The sequence below is a fragment of the Malania oleifera genome, chromosome 1, assembly GCF_029873635.1.
Source record: "Malania oleifera isolate guangnan ecotype guangnan chromosome 1, ASM2987363v1, whole genome shotgun sequence".
Taxonomy (NCBI): Eukaryota; Viridiplantae; Streptophyta; class Magnoliopsida; order Santalales; family Ximeniaceae; genus Malania; species Malania oleifera.
Genome location: NC_080417.1, coordinates 90510148 through 90528829, shown reverse-complemented (window position 1 = coordinate 90528829; position 18682 = coordinate 90510148).

Genomic DNA, 18682 nt, shown 5'->3' with positions numbered 1-18682 from the left:
GTTTTACTTGCTGATGGATTAAAACATAATTTATTGAGTACAAGCCAGTTATGTGATAAATGATAAAAGGTTTCTTTTGATCATGATAAATCCTTAATAGAAAACTTATCTGAGAATAAAATACTATTTATTGCTGAACGAAATGAAAATGTTTGTACCACTAGTTTTGATAACTTAGCTTCTCAACATGTGAAATCTTTTTCTGCTATAAATGAGGCTAGTTGGCTTTGGCATAGAAGATTAGGAAATGCAAACATGGATTTATTTTTTAAACTTGTTAAAGGAGAATTATTTAAGGGCTTACCTAAGACTCAATTTGTAAAAGATAAGACATGCAATACATGTCAGCTAGGAAAACAAGCTAGATATAGCTTTAAGAAGAAGAATGTTATATCCACTACTAGGCCACTTCGAATGCTTCACTTAGATCTATTTGGTCCAAATCAAAATCAAAGTTTAGGAGGTATGTCATATACTTTTTTTATTGTTGATTACTATTCTAGATTCACATGGGTATTATTTCTAGCACACAAAGATGAAGCATGTGAAAAATTTGTTAAGCTTTGAAATAAATTCAAAATGAAAAGGGTTATACAATCACAAATATCCGGAGTGATAGAGGTAGTGAATTTAAAAACAAGGATATGAAAAACTACTGGAACATTCATGGCATATCCCATAATTTTTCTGCACCTACGACATTGTTGACTTGAGAGGTCACACCCGGTTTTGAACATGACAAATACTCTTGGTACTAATGGTTGTACTAAGGCTTGCATGTAGGCTCATTGTGCACATGTATTTGGACTAAAAGACATACCATGATGGCGTGCGGTGTTCGTGCCAAGGAATGAAGATTTTTGTGTTATAGTTGTAAATCTTATTCATTCTCTTCATTCTGGGATGTAATTTTATTATGGACTGTACACCCTGCGGCTTGTAATAATTTGCATCATGCATGGTAGGTAGGTATGCTCATAACAAACCCTAGTTGGACCTTAGGTACCTACATTTAGTACACAAGTCCCCAACATCACTCTTCATATTAGGGGAATCAATTCAGGCTAAAAATGAACTTAATAGAAAATATTGAGAGGTTTCGGGCGACTGAACCTATGCTGTGTAAAATGGCTCGGGCGACCAAACAAGTCAGTATGTTGACTTGGTGTTCGGGCAGCCGAACCACTTTTGAGCGTATCTCCCTTGGGAACCCAAACCTATGTCAGGTTCTTTTTCAATAACCCGGGCGCCCGAACGATCACGTTCAAAATGGGCTTGGGCGACCAAATTTGTCAGTTTGGGTGACTGAACTCTTTAAAATGCCTTTTTTTACTGAGTATGTTCAAGCACCCGGACCTCAAGCCGGGCACCCAAGCCTCGCGAGTTAAAATATTTTTTATAGATTTTTTAATGGGGTAAACTGGGTTAATTTTCTTCATGGCTTTTAAAAAAAATTTAATTATTCCCATTGAGTTCCCGATGGTCAAAAAATTCTCCTTGCCTATAAATACTTGTTCATTTGTCATAATTAGCAAGGATTAGCGTTTTGATTAAGGGCAAAATTCTCTCAATTTCAAAAATCTCTTTTTAGCCTATACTACCCCCATACACTCAAAAGCTTCAGTTTCCTTGATTATCCAAGAGTTGGGAGTGTATTTAGAGTGCTTGTGCTTCATTCTCTATTTTCTTAAATACACTTATTTACTTGATTATTGATTGATTTTAACTTTGAGAGTATAGCATTAAGTTCTTCCACCGATTTTTTTTGATAAATCTTGAGTGGGAATACTTAGAAGGTTGTGATTCTTGCATTGTCATTGCAAGATACCTAAGCCTATATTTTTGTGTGCAAAAACATTTTCAAAGCTTGCATTCAAACTCATTGTGCTTAGTATATTGAAAACCTCTTGCTAAGCTTGTTTGAATCAACTTGCTAGCATATTTGAAACTTTGATATGATATTGTGATATTCGAATATTGTGTTTCAAATCTTGCTTCGATATACACTCTTGATATAGATTGAATATCTACACCTATTTGAGTGTTTTAGCACACATTAGAGCACTAAGCATATTTACATATCATACGTGCTTGTAATATTGTTTGAGCTATACTAGTGTACATATCTACTTGTGAAGAAGTGCATTTCCATATACAAATCCTCAAACCATGGTTCAGCCACTCAAACCTCGGAGGGTTAAAATTAATTTAATAGTGGTAAATTAAGGTTAAGTTGGGTTAATGGTGTTTTAACTATTTGAAACTTTTTAATAATTCCCAACAAATCCTCTCTTTTGGATATGAATCTTAGAAGATTAATAGGGCTGCGTAATAGGGAACTTGACGACTAGTCCCCTAGCCTAATCAAAAAATGCATGAAGGCTACTTGTCGACGAATGCATGTTCCCGTCAACGAGAAAATACCGAGACCCTAACTTTCTCAGACAGACCACTCGTCAATGAATCCCCTAGTCTCATCGCCGAGCGAGTGAAGGATAGTCATCGACTGGTGTGTCCACTCGTCAACAAGTTTATTGGGCGGAATGACGCTCCTATGCTTAAATGAGCATATTTTTTTAATTAAAAATATTTTATTGATCCAACGGTTAGAAAAAGTCTAGATGTCAAAAGTACATATAAATATTAAATCTAAAAACCCTAGAAACAACTTTTGAGACCTCCTACCTACACTACATGGCATTCATACTTCTTTTGGACATTCTCTCAGTTTTTCAAAGGGCATTCGCTCTCATATTTTGCAAGCATCGTTGGTATTAAGGTTTGATAAAAAAAATATTTTATTTGGGTATTCAATCTTCATATTCAAACTTTTTCTTCTCTTATATTCTTATATTTAATATTTTATTGAGTGCAAGAACCCTAGTTTTTCATATTTTCATTGCTTAATAAATCTTTTAGAAAAAGTTTATAGTAGGGATAAAATCTTCGAAGCATTCAAATTCATAGTTTTATTCAAAGATTTCATATTTTATCATCTTTGCAAAACATATTTGAGAGCAAACCCTAAATCTCCAACATTCAAGTTATTTGAAAAAATATTTTTTGGAGATATATCGAATTGGGTTTAGATCTTTGGGAAATCTCATCATACATATTTTTGCATACAAAGATCATATTTTTTATTACAAAAATCATATTGAGATCAACACATATTCTCTCTTGAGCTTCAAGTTATATCTTGTGAGAGTGTTTAGGATTTCACTTGTACACAATAGCTTGTTAAGAAGCATCTAAGTGCATCAAAAATTTTTTATTTATCCATTGTATTTATGGTTTGGATTGTAAACCGGGGAGGAGGAAGCTACACCTCTTGTAAGTAGCAGATTGAGGACGTATGACCTCGAACCCAATTTAAGGAGCAGTATAGTGAAAACTTTAGGTAGTTTACCCAAAGTGAGGACGTATGACGGGTTGGATAAACCTCGTAAAATTTGGTGTTTGCATCTCTCTTCCCTTATCTAATTTTTATTTCTACTTGCACTTGCTTGTTGATTTCATATTTGCGTATGTCTTAAATATTTCTTGCACTTGAGATTAATTGGGTAATACTGAATTGTTTGAGATATCCATAGCTTGAATTTATTAAGTTGTGTAATGTTGAAATCTGTATATCTCCAAACTTGTATTGGTGTGGTTGTGCAATTTTAATATCAGGACTTAAAGAATCAAAAACTTTAAAATATCAAATTCATCCCCCATCTTGGGATTACACCTAATTTCACAGCCTCGTTAGGCCAACATGTTCTTGCTCTATGGTGGCATGTGGCTGAAGTTGTTTTGATTATCATACCTTTATTTTGTTGATTTACAGAGGATGTAAACTATTGTGCTTGATTCTTTTTATGGCCATTTGGGAAGTGAAAACGTGTTAGGAGTTTACATTCTTTTGGGGATTTCTTGTGCAAATATTTTGTTTTCTCATTTGATTCGTGACCTTGTTAACCCTTTTGCCCAGGATTTTTTAGCTTGGAAAGCTAAAATTCTATCAAAGATCAATGCTTTTTGTTGGATTGTGATCCTTGAGAAAAGCAATACTAATGGTTTGCTTTAGAAGTGAAGACCTAACAAGGAACTATCGCCCGATGTTTGTGTCATTTGTTTTAGGAGTGAGGAAAACTTCTCTCACTTTTTTTCACATTGTCCCTTCTCATGAGTTTTATGGAATAACTTGTTTAGGATTTTTGGTGAAAATTGAGTCTTGCTGCTTCTATGAAGAGTTTTGGACTATTATGTTTAGGGGTTTCAGTAAATGGGAAGAGCGAAAGGTTTTATTGCACTGTAATGTTTTGGTTTTGTCTATTATGCATTGTATTTGATTGGAAAGAAATGCCAAAATCCTTAATTAGAGCACAACACATGACATTCATAGATTTTTCATTAAGTTGAATATTTCCATCCTTTGTCTCATTCCATTCATCCTTATACTTTGGAATAATATCACCATTCGTCAATTTCATGGAAATATTACGTACCTTAAGAATTTTTTTCAGTTTTGGACTATTATGCTTAGGGGTTTCAGTAAATGGGAAGAGCGAAATGTTTTATTGCACTGTATTGTTTTGGTTTTGTCTATTATGTGCTGTATTTGATTGGAAAGAAATGCCAAAATCCTTAATTAGAGCACAACACATGACATTCATAGATTTTTCATTAAGTTGAATATTTCCATCCTCCGTCTCATTCCATTCATCCTTATACTTTGGAATAATATCACCATTCCTCAATTTCATGGAAATATTAGGTACCTTGAGAATTTTTTTCCACACTTCTTCATTAACCAATTCAATGTAGGTTTTCATTTGAGAATTCCGATACGTTTAGTTAGACCCATTAAACAATGGTGGCCAATTTGTGGATTGTCCCTCAACAAGTCCTTGGCCTATCATGGATGTCTAAAGGTCTTTAATTTAGGGTCATAGAAGTATTAGAGGCCTACTTTGATACCAATTGTCGGTTTGGGTAGGCATCCAAAGGGGGTAACTTGAGTGATAAGAAAAACTTTTTATTCTTTTTGATATAGTAGGCTCTATATTCAATTTGATTAACTTAATGATTAGATTGCATGCAATAATTATAAAAAAAAAATATCCACTAACTTAATTACCTCAATACTGTATGCTTTATAGGATAATAATTTAATTAATATAATTAATTGGATCATATATTCCTTACTTCATTTTTTTTTTGAATTTTCTTTGAATTCCTTTGAATTTTTATAAATTCCTTTGAAGGTTATACATGCTTGAATGAATTCCTCTTGGATGTTTGGTATTGTTGTTCATATTTTATTGTCCTTCTACTTTGTTAGGGTCATGAACCCAACACTAGTCTCTTTAGGAAAAAAATTATAGCATATGGTGGTTGATCAGCCACTTAATGGTGTTCAAGGTGTATTGTTGTCTATTGAGAGAGAAGCAGGTGTTTGGATGGATCATTTGGACCCAATTAAAAGGCATATGTCAAACAATAAAGTGAATGATTTTTATTAGGTATTTAGAATGGAATAAAACCTAGTTGCACTCACTCATTGCACTTGATGACTATTTTAGTTGCCCCATTAGAAGTCTTTGTGAATTAGTCTTTGCAAATGGTTTTTTGCCATTGTATTTGAATCATATTGCCCATGTAATTAAGACCATGAGGTTCTTGGATGAGGTTTGGTTGACGAACAACCTAATTATGCAGTGTATACATTTTTTTGCTTTAGTATTGACGCTTTTGAAGCCTCACCTTTTAACTAAAGGCCCAATTGTGAGCCTTTGATTGCCCTTAGCCCAAATTGGGCTCTAATTTAAAGAAAATTCCATAATGGTCCTTTAATCACTCAAAAGTAATCATAGTAGTCAAGCTCTAATTTAAAGAAAAGTATATAATGGTCCTTTAATCACTCAAAAGTAATCATAGTAGTCAGTCCTTTTTAAGAAAGCCCATTGCTGGCTTCAAATCACCAAATGACCAAAATGGGGTTATACTAATAGCAGTTGGCCCACAATTAATTCATAAATCATAACATAGCCCAAACAAAGGTTTTGTTTTTAATTTGTGATGGAATATGTAAAACTAGTGCAACTACAAGATGGTATCTTCTGTTGGATAGAGTTAAAAAATAATCATATTTTGTTTATGCTTTCATTCATTATATGAATGAGTTCATTGAAGCTTAGATCCATTGAATAATCCTTACTATACATTCATGCCTTATCGTTGGGACTGCTGACATTGGAATTGACCCTTCTGTACATGTTGACTTCATAAAAAATGATGAAACTGATGGGGAAGATGAAACTATGGTCGAGTACTATATTGAGGAGGCAGACATACTAGAAAGCGATGATGATACTGATGTTGAGGATTTATAGGGGTTAAGCATGTTATGTTATCACCATGTATCTGATCTGTGTAAATAACTGAAAATATATTTACTATGCATCCATTTAATATGCAATCTTCTAATTCAATTTTTTGTATAATATTGCAGACATGGCACGAGGAGGTCTTCAATCGTAGAGGTGTAGGGTGTCCAGTACGACCACCTAGGAGCATGTAGCATACGCAATAGTGTCAGAGCACGTCGATACTGATGCGTCACTGTCTAAGCCATTGAGAACCCATTTCAATCTGCATCCATTATCTTGGGGAGACCTAAGGTGAGTCGCCCAACCATATGAGCAACGTTGGTAAGATTATGATTCTTTAATTTTTAAAATAAATTAATTGTCTTGCACATGTGTATTTACATACCAATAATGAGTTTTTGAATTATTTTTTCAGCATCAACCTCATCATCAAAGATGACATGGTTAGGCCATGGTGTAGCCAAGAACACCACGCTCCCAAGGCACTTGTAGAGGATGCAACTGTGTATCAGGATCAAGATTCCTCTAGACTACACCGCACCATTGGGAGATTGGTGCACGGCCTGTAGGTGGCCTCTTTTAATTTAGTTTCAATTGCATGAAGTGCAAGATCATGATCTACTTTTCCATTTTGTTCACACCTTTCAAGAGCACATGCAGCTGCATAGGATGAGCACACAACTGCAAGCATATGATCTTCACCAAAGTACTTATGGAGATGCTTCTGGTGGCTCCTCGTCACATTAGTATGCATGTAAATAGTAATAACGCAGTGCAAACCAATGGTCGTGAAATTAGAATGTATTCCTAAGAAGGGGGGGGGGGTTGAACTGGGTTATTAAAAATTTATTTTTGAAACATCTATTTTCTTTAACCCTTAGTTATTTTAAACTTCACCAATTACACAAATCAGATATCTAAGCAGCGACAGTACTATACAAATTTAGGGTCCTAAATATGAATATGAATTTGTATACGAAATCCAAACGTATCACACAAAATTAAACTTCAAAAGATTTAGTTAATCATTTTGTCAGATTTTAATTTTTAGCAATTCCCAATGATGTATTCAAGAAAACAAATTTAGTGATCTAACCTTGAATATCTTGCAACTTATGCTTCAATTGTATAATCAATATCAAGAACAAATTTACAGCAATGGACAATGTTTTCCTTAAAAATAATTTCACTAAATCAACTTGTTTTTATTTAGCACTTAGGCTTTCATCATAAAATCAATTAGAACTATTTTACCTCAGTTTATTTACTTATGAATTCAAAGTTCTACATGAAGGGACTTGTGGAATAGCCCTAAGATCCGATTGTAATGCATACGGATAAAAAAAAAAATCGGATCATGCAATCCCTAATTAAGTGATTAAGATTATATTTGTGAGATCTATCTAGTTTGATCTTGAATCTGCAAGTACGAAAATGAGCTCTTGAAGACGATGAGGAATCTTCTACTGTATTCGTTGAAGATGCCTTGCTCCTTAGAGAGTGGGATCGTAAGTGGTTACTAGGGTTTTCTTTATCACGAAAACATTTGTCTCTGTGAGAGTTTTTTTGTCTCCACTATCTGCTGAATGGAGCGCGTGTATATAGGCTACAATAGGGACCTTTGGGAAAATATGACTAGGGCCTCCCACATAATTAAGAAATCCTAATTCAACCCAAATTCATCCTTCATTATGTTAATTATAATTCATACCCCTAAAGAATTATAACTGCACTCCCCGGCATAATTAAAATTTAAATTTCGAGCTCCTATAATTAAATGTTTATTTATCCCCCCACGTAAAGATTACAGATGCCCATCTATTAAATCAAATTACTAATAATTTAATTAATTGACATATTAATTCCCTGAGACCTTCCACTTAACTTATTTAATATGCCAGATTCAAAATCCACCTGCAGGGTTTGACACAATCAAAACCTATAAGCTTCCTCAAGGGGGTATCATCAATCTCGATACTGGGATGTGAATTCCATCAATAATTAATATTCACCATGCATATAATTTCATCACCCAACTCACTGAGTATTTTAACCCATAAAAAATCTCCCTCTTCTATGAATCAAAGTAATAAAAATTGTATTCTCATGTCCAATAATCATATTAGGATTAAGAGCACAAGCACTCATAATAACCATGAGGTATTAATTTTTTATATAGTCAGTTTAAAAATAATTACCCCAAGATGGTCCTATTCAATACACACAAAGTGTACTAGCACAAGGAGTTGGCACTGTACCATTCCCAATAGTCAAGACATACCCATTAAAACCTTGTGCTATAGTCCTGCCAATGGTGCGTCCAATTTCATTTAAGACTGTAAACAATAAATTTATATTTTATAAGAACTGATGATCTAATATTCTGTGTATAAGTTGTACTCTACACATTAGATCACCCACTATATAGAATAAAAGATACACATGCATAATCATGAAATAAATAATGTCAGACAAACATTGCTTATAAAGATTCTTATTAAAATGGAATAACTGAAGTTATTAATAAATTCTAAAACCAATTACATAAAGCATGTCTTTCAGTATAAATCCCTAGCAATATGCTTGTCTGAATTTTCATTTTAACAACTCAATCATACAATTGATATATATTTAATATCAACCAAAACTTATGTTCAGCAAGATCCAATATTCAGCAAGTTCAATTTTCAGCATGTTCTTAATTATTCAACAAGTAATCAAAGAATATAAAATCCTACACACAGTTCATATCTTGAAAAAATTAAAAGAGTAGAGGAAGAAGAGCTGAACACGAGATTTTTACAAGGTTCGGCCGCAACCTACGTCCTTGCCTTAAGCATCCCGCTTTGTGGATTTCCTTTCCACTTCGTTACCAGGTGAAGTACGCCTCTCTCCGTTAAAGGTGGAGTTCGCCTCTTTAATGAGAACAATCCTCTCGTTAGGCAATGATTCAAAATCTCTGAATAGTCAAAAATAGCATAAACAAAGCAAAATTACTTGTACAAAAGAATACTCCTCAATAGAGCTGATTAGTACACGCTAGAATGAGATTACATCAAATAAATCAATAGAGAAGTTGAAGCTCAAAAGTATATCACCAGAAATTTGACTAGAGAGTGTGAGTTTTTAGAAAAAAAAAAAATCAGATTTTCATGGTTTTTCAGTAGGAACACGACACCCTCTATAGAAAAGTATTTCAATAGTATAACCAAAAAAGTTTTAGTTAAATGTGTGACGTGTCGTTCCGTGTCATACCCTAATGTACAGGAATATTATGTATAAATAGGGCACTAGGGTTTCAAAAAGTTTCCTTTAAGTTTTCTCTGAATTTGGAAACCAATCATGCAAATTTTGGAAACAATATCAGTGCTGTTAACAGTTTAAACATAGACATCATTCGGCTGTTCCATAGGGTCAGTCGCTTGTACTCTTTTAAAATTAGTGCATTTTGAAAGTCAATATTGAGTCAGTCGACTGGTCCTGATAGGTCATTCTCCCGTTCCTATTCTATTTTCTTATTTTCAAAGTCAATAACACTTTAGTTGCCTGATAAAATATCATCGGTTGCTTGACTCTTCAGCCACACTTTGTTTTTCAATTCCAAACTTAAATTCATAACTTGGAAAACGTAATTTGGACTTTAAGAAAATATTTTCCACATGTAAAATATGTCTCTAAGTCCATGATATATCCTAGGAACTTCAATTATCAATATTGAAATTTCGAGTACTTACATGAGACTTTCACACGATAAATCTAAGTTCCTAAGTCTTCATGTGTTGAAGCTTCCAAGATTCTTTTGAGCATTATTCACCGCTTCAGTGAACTTCATGTCCCACATGACTTCAAAATTTATATCCTTCATGATTCATAACTTTAAATGTAAATATCATTCAAGCTCTTCAAGTATGATGGCTTGATTTCACAAAAACACTTAACCCCTGAAACTTAAACTTAAACAAACATGTTAAGTAAACTTGATTTGTTATCATCAAAACGAGATTAAGCCTTGTTAGGCCAATAGTCTTCCCCTTCTTTACGATGACAAATAAGGAGCAAAAAATGAGAAAACCTTAAAAAGTCTCTGTTGGTTTTACAAGGTTTAAAACCTTGTTTGACGATAACAAATCAGACGAACTTAACATATTTGGTTAACTGACGATATTTCAAGACTCAAGTATGTGAATAAAAGGTCAAGTGTTCATAAGGATTATTGAAAACTTATACTCCAAAGAAAGATGATCAAATGAAGCTTAAATAGTATTAAAGCATGGACTCCAAGATGATCTAATAAAACTTGAAGTATATTGAAGCATGATGTTATTGATGAAACTTAAAGCCAAATTCAAAATGAAGAATGGAAGCTACACATGAAGACTATTGTTTAGAGTGCTTAAGTTTAAGAAGTCTCATGTAAGTACTTCATTCAATTTCTATATGGATGCATGAAACTCTTAGGTTAATTACTTGGATCTACATACCTTTTAAAATACTTGGAAAATATTTTTATAAGGTCAAAAGTTATTTAGAAAAGGTTTAAATTATTTTTTTGAATGAAAAGCACCAAAACATGGTTCTTCAAATTACCTTATTTTTTCTACATCTGTATCGATGAGCATTTTTCTCTATCAAAAACTCCTTATTTTAAAAAGTGTTCAACATGAAAGTTGTGAGATTTTTCTTAGATTTCTATTGATACCAAGGACATTAAAATCAGAGTTTTATAGTGAAAGTTATACCCACAATACTGAAGGCTCGTTGAAGCTGTCAACATCCCAGGCGACAAACATAATCTGTCTAGACGACTGAACAGCAACTCGAGAGGAACCAAGTGACTGACTCAGTGTTTCTAGTTGATTGACTCCTTGCTGACATTGAATTCTCTGTGTTTTTAACTATCCAGGTGACCGACTCTCTATTTCCAGTTGACTGACTCTTCAAGATTTCAAATTTTAAAAATAACGAGAAGTTTCTAAATTTGATTTTTTGAATACTAAATGTTATGAAAACTTGAGAAACACTCCAAGTCGCTTGGGGAACAGGAACTACACTTTATAAAATTTATAAATACCCCTCAAAACCAAGGATTTAAAAACATCAAGAAATACAAATAGCAATCAAGCTATATTGCAAATACTTCTCAAAAGCTCTCTTTTGCTTAAACTCTTGCTAAAATTTCTACTTAGAATTTTCTGATTTAAAGCGATGGTTCTACTGAGATTTTCCAAATCGAAAGAACCCCGATGATATTATCTTGAGCTTCATTCTTTCCATATTGATTTGTATTAAAGTATATTGAACTAATCAATTATACTAATTTGCTCTTATAGAGAGTGTCATTGTACACCATTTTTTTTTTTTTTTTGCTTTTGTGACGATTTAGGATTGTTGGATCATTGGATTTGCAAGAAGAGGAATTCTTGTGTAACCGAGCATGGGGTATCCCTTGGAGAGGAGGGCTCTATCCTATTGAAGGAGTATTGTAAAAGGTTTGCTCTGCTCGTAAAGGAGTGGTATAGTGGAATCTTTAGGTGTGTTGCCTAAGGTGAGGATGTAGGCGGGTATAGCCGAATCTCATAAAAACTCAGTTTCCTCTCGTCCCTACTCTCTTTAATTTTCTGTTCATATTAACTGCATGGTTGATTGTTTATTTTTCAGCTCATATACACTGTGTGGTTTGGAAATAAACAAAGATGAAAATTAATTTGATATTGGTATTGTGGAAACCGAATAGGAGTACTTTGGTTAATCAAATCTTACTGCAGAAATCATAAGGGAGTACGTTGATTGATTAACACCCAAGACTCAAAGATCATTAAAAGAAAATCAGCAATGTGAAAGTGATTGGTTTGAAATCTGAGTTTTGGAAGAGTGGTTGGAAATTTCTATTGTGTTTCATATTGAAAAATCAAGTGTATCTTGTGTATGAATAACAGGGCTTTTGTCAGCTACATACATAAAAGTTGAATCTTGGAAGCATTGCTAAGATTGTGTTGTTATTTCATACTGTGAATCTTATCTTCGTTACCTTTGTAGGATTGGTTTGTTAGTGTTGGCTTTTTGAATCTGATCTCTTTTATGATGCTGATAAACACACATGTTACTTATTTGTGTATTCTAGTAACTGAATAGGTTATAATTCAACACTCACATAAGGGGAAGTGGAATACAGGAGGAACTTCAAGTTTATCATTATTCTAGCACGTTCCATGGAGGCTTGAAGAGCAAAAGGAAGAATAAGACATTTGTTTATATCATTTGTAATGCATTTATTTTTTATTCCACTCTATAATATAGCATGCATTTGCATGATATGCTTGGATGCTCAGTAATGTCGTAGTCAGACCGTACGTTAATCAAATGACCGTAGGAAAGACTTTGGTCCACCTTCAGTCGACCAACGCTAGGTTTTTTGCCTTAAATAGACCTTAGGTTCCCGTACTTAAGTGCACAAAGCCTTAACATAGTTCTCATATTGTTAAGGAAATTTTAGTGCAATGAAAATGACCTTAGGTAAAAATCAAATTGCTTTCAAGCGATCAAACCTAGCAATTCAAAACTGCTTCAGGCGACCAAACACAGTTCAGTAAAAAGTTTGACTTGGTTTGGGCGACCGAACCAAATTGAACTGAGCGTCCCCGGGTTACCGAACTTATCTCAGATACCTTTTCACCAACTCGGTCACCCAAACCCCACGTTCAAATATGCCTTAGGCGACCGAACCTGTTGGTTCGGTTAACCGAGCTTAGCACCAGGCACTCGAACCTACAAACGAATGTTTCTGACTTTTGTTAGAGCTATCAAACCCGCACTCAGGCTGCCAAACTATTTTAAAGGCTTTCTTTAATGAGTCTTTTCGAACGACCGAACCTCAGTTCAGCCAGCTGAACCTTGTCGAGTTAAATTATTTTTACCGAAGTAAATTATGGTTAAAATTGGGTTAATTTCCTAAACTTATTTCAAATCTTTTTAATAATATCCAGTGTGTCCCCAACGGTCAAAATTTTCTCTAAGTCTATATATACCCTTTCATAAGCCTAGATTAGCAACTTTGATTAGCCTATTTTCTCCCTAATTTTTATCCTAGTCAAAGTTCCCCCAAATTTTGTTTTTATTGCAAAATCTTTTATGAGGTTATATTTTATACTCTCCATTCTCTTCTACTCATTATTTTGAAAACATTTTTGAAGAGAACATTTTATTTTGGGCATTTATTTTGATTTGCACATATAGTTTTAAAAGGCTAGTATTTTGTTTTGTTGTTCAAAATTATTTGAAACTAAAACCCTAAGTTCTCCGGTTTGTTCTTGAAGAATATTATATTTTGCAGGGTTTAAATCTTTGAAACTCTTTATTATATACATTCTTTTCAAAATTGCAAAATATTATTTACATAAGCACCCTTACTCTACTGAGCATTATTGCATATCATATTAGAGTGCATTTATTTGACCTTGAACGTGTACATCTTAGCTTGTATTTTCAGAAGCACTTTCATGTACAAAAATGGTTTTAATGTATTGGTTGGGTTCAGCCCGTTAATTGAACTGGGGGGTCTCAGCCCCGTAAGTGAGATCGATTCGGTTCAGCTCGGAATTGAACTAGGAGTCTCAGCCTCGTAAGTGAGACTAGTTCGGCTTAGCCTAGTAATTGAGCTGGGGTTTTTCTCATCCCGTAAGGAGAGGATGTAAAATGGTTTTGCTCCGCCCGGTTAAGTGAGCTATAATGGAATCCTTGGGGGGTTTGCCCAAGGTAGGGATGTAGGCTGGTTTGGCCGAACCTTGATAAAAAATCTGGTGTCGCTCTCTCTATCTTATTTAAATTCCTACGCTTTAATTTCAGCATGTGTATGAATGTTTATTTAATGTCAAATTTATTCTCATGTACACATTTGATTTAAATAAGATACAACACACATGTATGTTTGCTATTATTGTTTAACTTGTTTTACATGCATGTATATATGTTGAATGAGATATGAACTGTGGTGAATTGACGTAATTGTTTAAATTAGCGAAAAAAATTTTGAAACCCAATTCACCCCCTCGCTTGGGATCACATCAATTCCAATAGTTGGATAATTGCTGAAAGATTTATTGACTAATCCATAAAGCGTTCAAAGTAAGCATACTCATTCACTAAGGTTGATTACTAATTTAATCTTCCACTATACTTATTATTGATAATCAATCCTACATGTGTAATTGTTAAAACTAAAGAGGATTGAGAAAGAGTTTATTAAAAAGGATTTAAAGAAAAATTTAAAATCCCAATCCACCCCCCCCCTCGGGAGTGCACCTTCCTTTTTCAATTGGTATCAGAGCGGGGTTATAGCAAATCCTAACTAGAAGCTACATAAAGATCTATATGGAATACCTAGGTGTATCTCCTTTTGCCGAGGGTCAATCCTTTTATAGACCAGCCTTATTTTGTGGTGTGAGATACACTTTTTGGAAACAACAAATGAGGATATACTTGAAAACCATAGATTGGAAAGCTTGGAAAATTGTCACACATAGTGACCACATCCCTACTGAAACCGTGGATGGTAAAGAAATACCTAAAATGAAAAAGAGATGACCGATAATGATTTTAAGATGTTGCAAGTAAATTCAAGTGCTATGAATGCACTATATTGTGCCATTGATGTAAATGAATTCAATAGGGTTATGGCATGTAAATCAGCCAAAGAAATATAAGATAAACTTGAAGTAAACTATGAAGATACATTTGATATTAGATATAGTAGAATTGACATGCTCACAAGTGAGTATGAGGCCTTTAGGATGAACCCGAATGAAACTATCACTATCATGTATACTAGGTTTACTCAAATAATAAACTCCTTAAATGCTTTAGGGAAAAAATTACTCAACATATAAAATGATTCGGAAAATTCTTAGAGGACTTCCACCAATTTGGAAACCTATGGCAACTGCAATAACTGAATGATGAAATTTGAAAAATACCTCCCTAGATGAATTAATAGGCTCTCTATTCACATATGTGATGGAAATAAATGAAAGAAGTGAAAAATCTAAAGCCCAAAAATCTGTTGCATTTTAAACCTCACATGAAAACTCTAACAATGAAGATGAAGAGGAAATTGATGCAAATGATGTAGCCCTCATAACCAAAAGACTTGCAAAAATTCTAGAAAGAAGAATAAATTTACTAGAAAATTTTGGGACTCTAAATTAGATGAAGAAGAAACCAATAAAAGGGAATCAAGGAATAAAATCCCTACAAGTTATAATTTCAAGAAAGCTGGATACATAAATTGGATTGTCCACAACTCATGAAGGATTCTAAAAGAAAAAGAAAAAGGCAATGAAGGCCATTACATGGGATAATCTAAGTTCTAGTAGTTCAGAGAGTGAATCATGTGAACAAGAGTTTGAAAATGGTTGTCTATGGCGTGGGATGATGCTTATGATGATCAAAGTTCATCATCCAAATCTTTTAATGAATCGTGTAGTGAATCTAGCAACGATGAATCCAATGATGAGAGTATATCATCGTATGAAGAACTATAAAGTGAATTATTCAAGGTTCAAAAGATTCTAGTCAAAGTGATCAAACAGTATACGTCATTGAAAAATAAGAATGAAGCTGTAATGAAAGAGTTAGAACCTAAAAATCTTACTGAAAGAGAAAAGGATTTAAAAATCAAGAGATTAGAAAGTAAGAATGAAAAAAGTGATGAAAGAAATAGAAGATCTAAGATCCCAATCCTCTATGAAAAATGAGAAATATATATATATATATCTGAACTAGAAAACAAAATCAGCAAAATGTCTCAAAATCAAGAGAAGGGTAAAAATACACAAGGTTTGAAAATTTGTGATCTTAAAAAGAAAATTGAGGATCAAAATAAAATTATTTACAACTTCATTAGAGGAAAAGAAAATATTGATAAAATGATTGGGGCACAAAGAATGTTTTTGAATAAAGAAGACATAGGATTCAATGTACTTAAGAATACAAGGGAAAAGAACCTCTACATGGGGTACTTTGCAAAAGCATCCAAAGATTATGCTAGCACCTCCTCAAATGCTTACACACTGAAATTAGGATAGCTTCCAAAGAGGGGGTGAATTGGAATTTTAAAATTAATTCAATTTTAATTCTTTGTTTAATATCAACAACCACAATAAGTAAATATAAAACAATTCAATCACAACTAATCAAGATAATCAAGAATTCGGTCTTTGTCTCAATAGCCCTGTAATGAATTGTAAATCAAGCTGAATTTATGTAAGCCCTCTGTTTATTCCAAACTCACAAGTCTTCTTTATGTTTAGCTTTTAAACCAACTTTCATATTAATAAGTTTAGGTTGATCAACCAACGTAGTCCCTTTCGGTTTTCGTAATCAACACTGATCAAACCAAAAATAAATTATCCTCCGGTCTATTTAACAACTAAACACTCAAAATTTACAATTTAAAAAACATACACGTAGGTTGTAAGTCTTTGCTGAAAAAGTAAAGAGTAAGGAAGAAGAGAAACACAAGATTTACGAGGTTTGGCTTATACCCAGCCTACGTCCTCGCCTTTGGCAAACCACCAAAGGATTCACTAGTTTAGTTCCGTTGACGGGTGGAACAATACCGACTACAAACACTCATTCTGTTAGGCTAGAGCCTACCTCTCCAAACAATATACCCTCGATTGGTCCAACGATTCTACAGCCCTGAATCGTCTATGAATAAGAATCAAGATACAAAGATTATGTGTACAAGAAAACACTCTCACAGCAGAGTAGGTTAGTACAACATTCAGCACAATAATACTTCAAAAAAATTCAAATATAAAAGAATTTGAAGCTCAATACTTAATATGAATCACCAAATATCTTCTAAAATATGAAATATTCTGACTTTGAAAGCTTTGCTTCAGAGTTTGAATCAGTAGCAATTCAATAGTTGAACACATGAGAGTTTGAGAGCCTTTGAGAACTTTGATTGCTAGAAAATTGCTTGGATATCTCAAACCTTTGCAGATTAGGGCTATTTATAGATGTTTAGAAGCAATTCCTTACCCCCAAAGTTTCCTTGAAATAGTTTCCAAGTTTTTTAAAATAATAGTGTTCAAAAACTTTGTTTAAAAAATCTCCTCTTTCAGAGTTTTTAAGCCAATGTTCGACTGTCAATCGCCTACCACGATTTGGAAGTCGCCTGTCATAGAACAAACTCACAACATAGAACACTAGCAGTCGCTTGGCATGTTCACTTAGGCGCCTGGCATGTTCAAGTAGTTGCCTGTCTTGCTACTGTCACTTTGAAAAATCCCTTATATAATTTGGAAGTCGCCTACCATATCATGACCGTTGCCTGGCCCTTCTTTATTTCAAAAGTTTTTCTTTTTCAGAACCTTTCTTTTTATTGATTATAAAAATTATTCTTCATAGTATAAAAATATATTTTTGAATATTTCGAGAGCTTCAATTCAATTTATTTTTGAAATTGACTTGAAATACTTACATTTTGAACATCCTTAGAAAAAAAAAAAAATGATCCCTTGATCTTCAATCTTGTTCTTCCATCATCTTTGAGTATTTCTTCTTCCCTTTAAGCTTTTCACCAGATTATCTTTAATCCTTATGCTCTTTAAGATCTCTTTGTAATCCATAAGCTTTCTCATGCTCTTGAGCTTTGTCACTTCCTTTAAGCTTTGCCTTATTCCTGAAAAACATTCACTTGAACCACATCAAACACATCATGATTTGTTATCATCAAAACAAGAATTGTAAGCCTTATTAAGCCAACAATCTCCCCATTTTTTATGATGACAAATTGAGAGCAAAAGTAATAAGAATTAATACTTATGGCTCCCCCTATCAATAAGCATGATACATATTTATAGGTATGATCCATGCATATAAGTACAATATGATCCATCCATCCTTTCACAGTCTTACAAGCCACAAGATATGATCCATATAAGTACAAGTTTTTTCATACCATGGCATAGCATATTTTTGCACTCACTTTTCTTAAACATCTCCCCCTTTGGACATCAATCAAAAAGGAGAAGAATATTACAAAAATAGAGAAGTGCTCAAATACAAAGTACTACTTTTAGAGCATAAAGAACATACTATCCGATAAGGATTTAATACAGAAAAGTGATAAATAACTCATAGATGAAAACACATCAATCAGAAGCTTCCATAGATCCGCTTTCATCATCTCCTTCTTCTTGTTCACTAGATTCATCATCACTTGATGTAGTAGAGCTGATATTCATTGGAGATTTGCCTTTAGAGGAACTGGCCAACTATTTTTCAATCTTATCAACTCA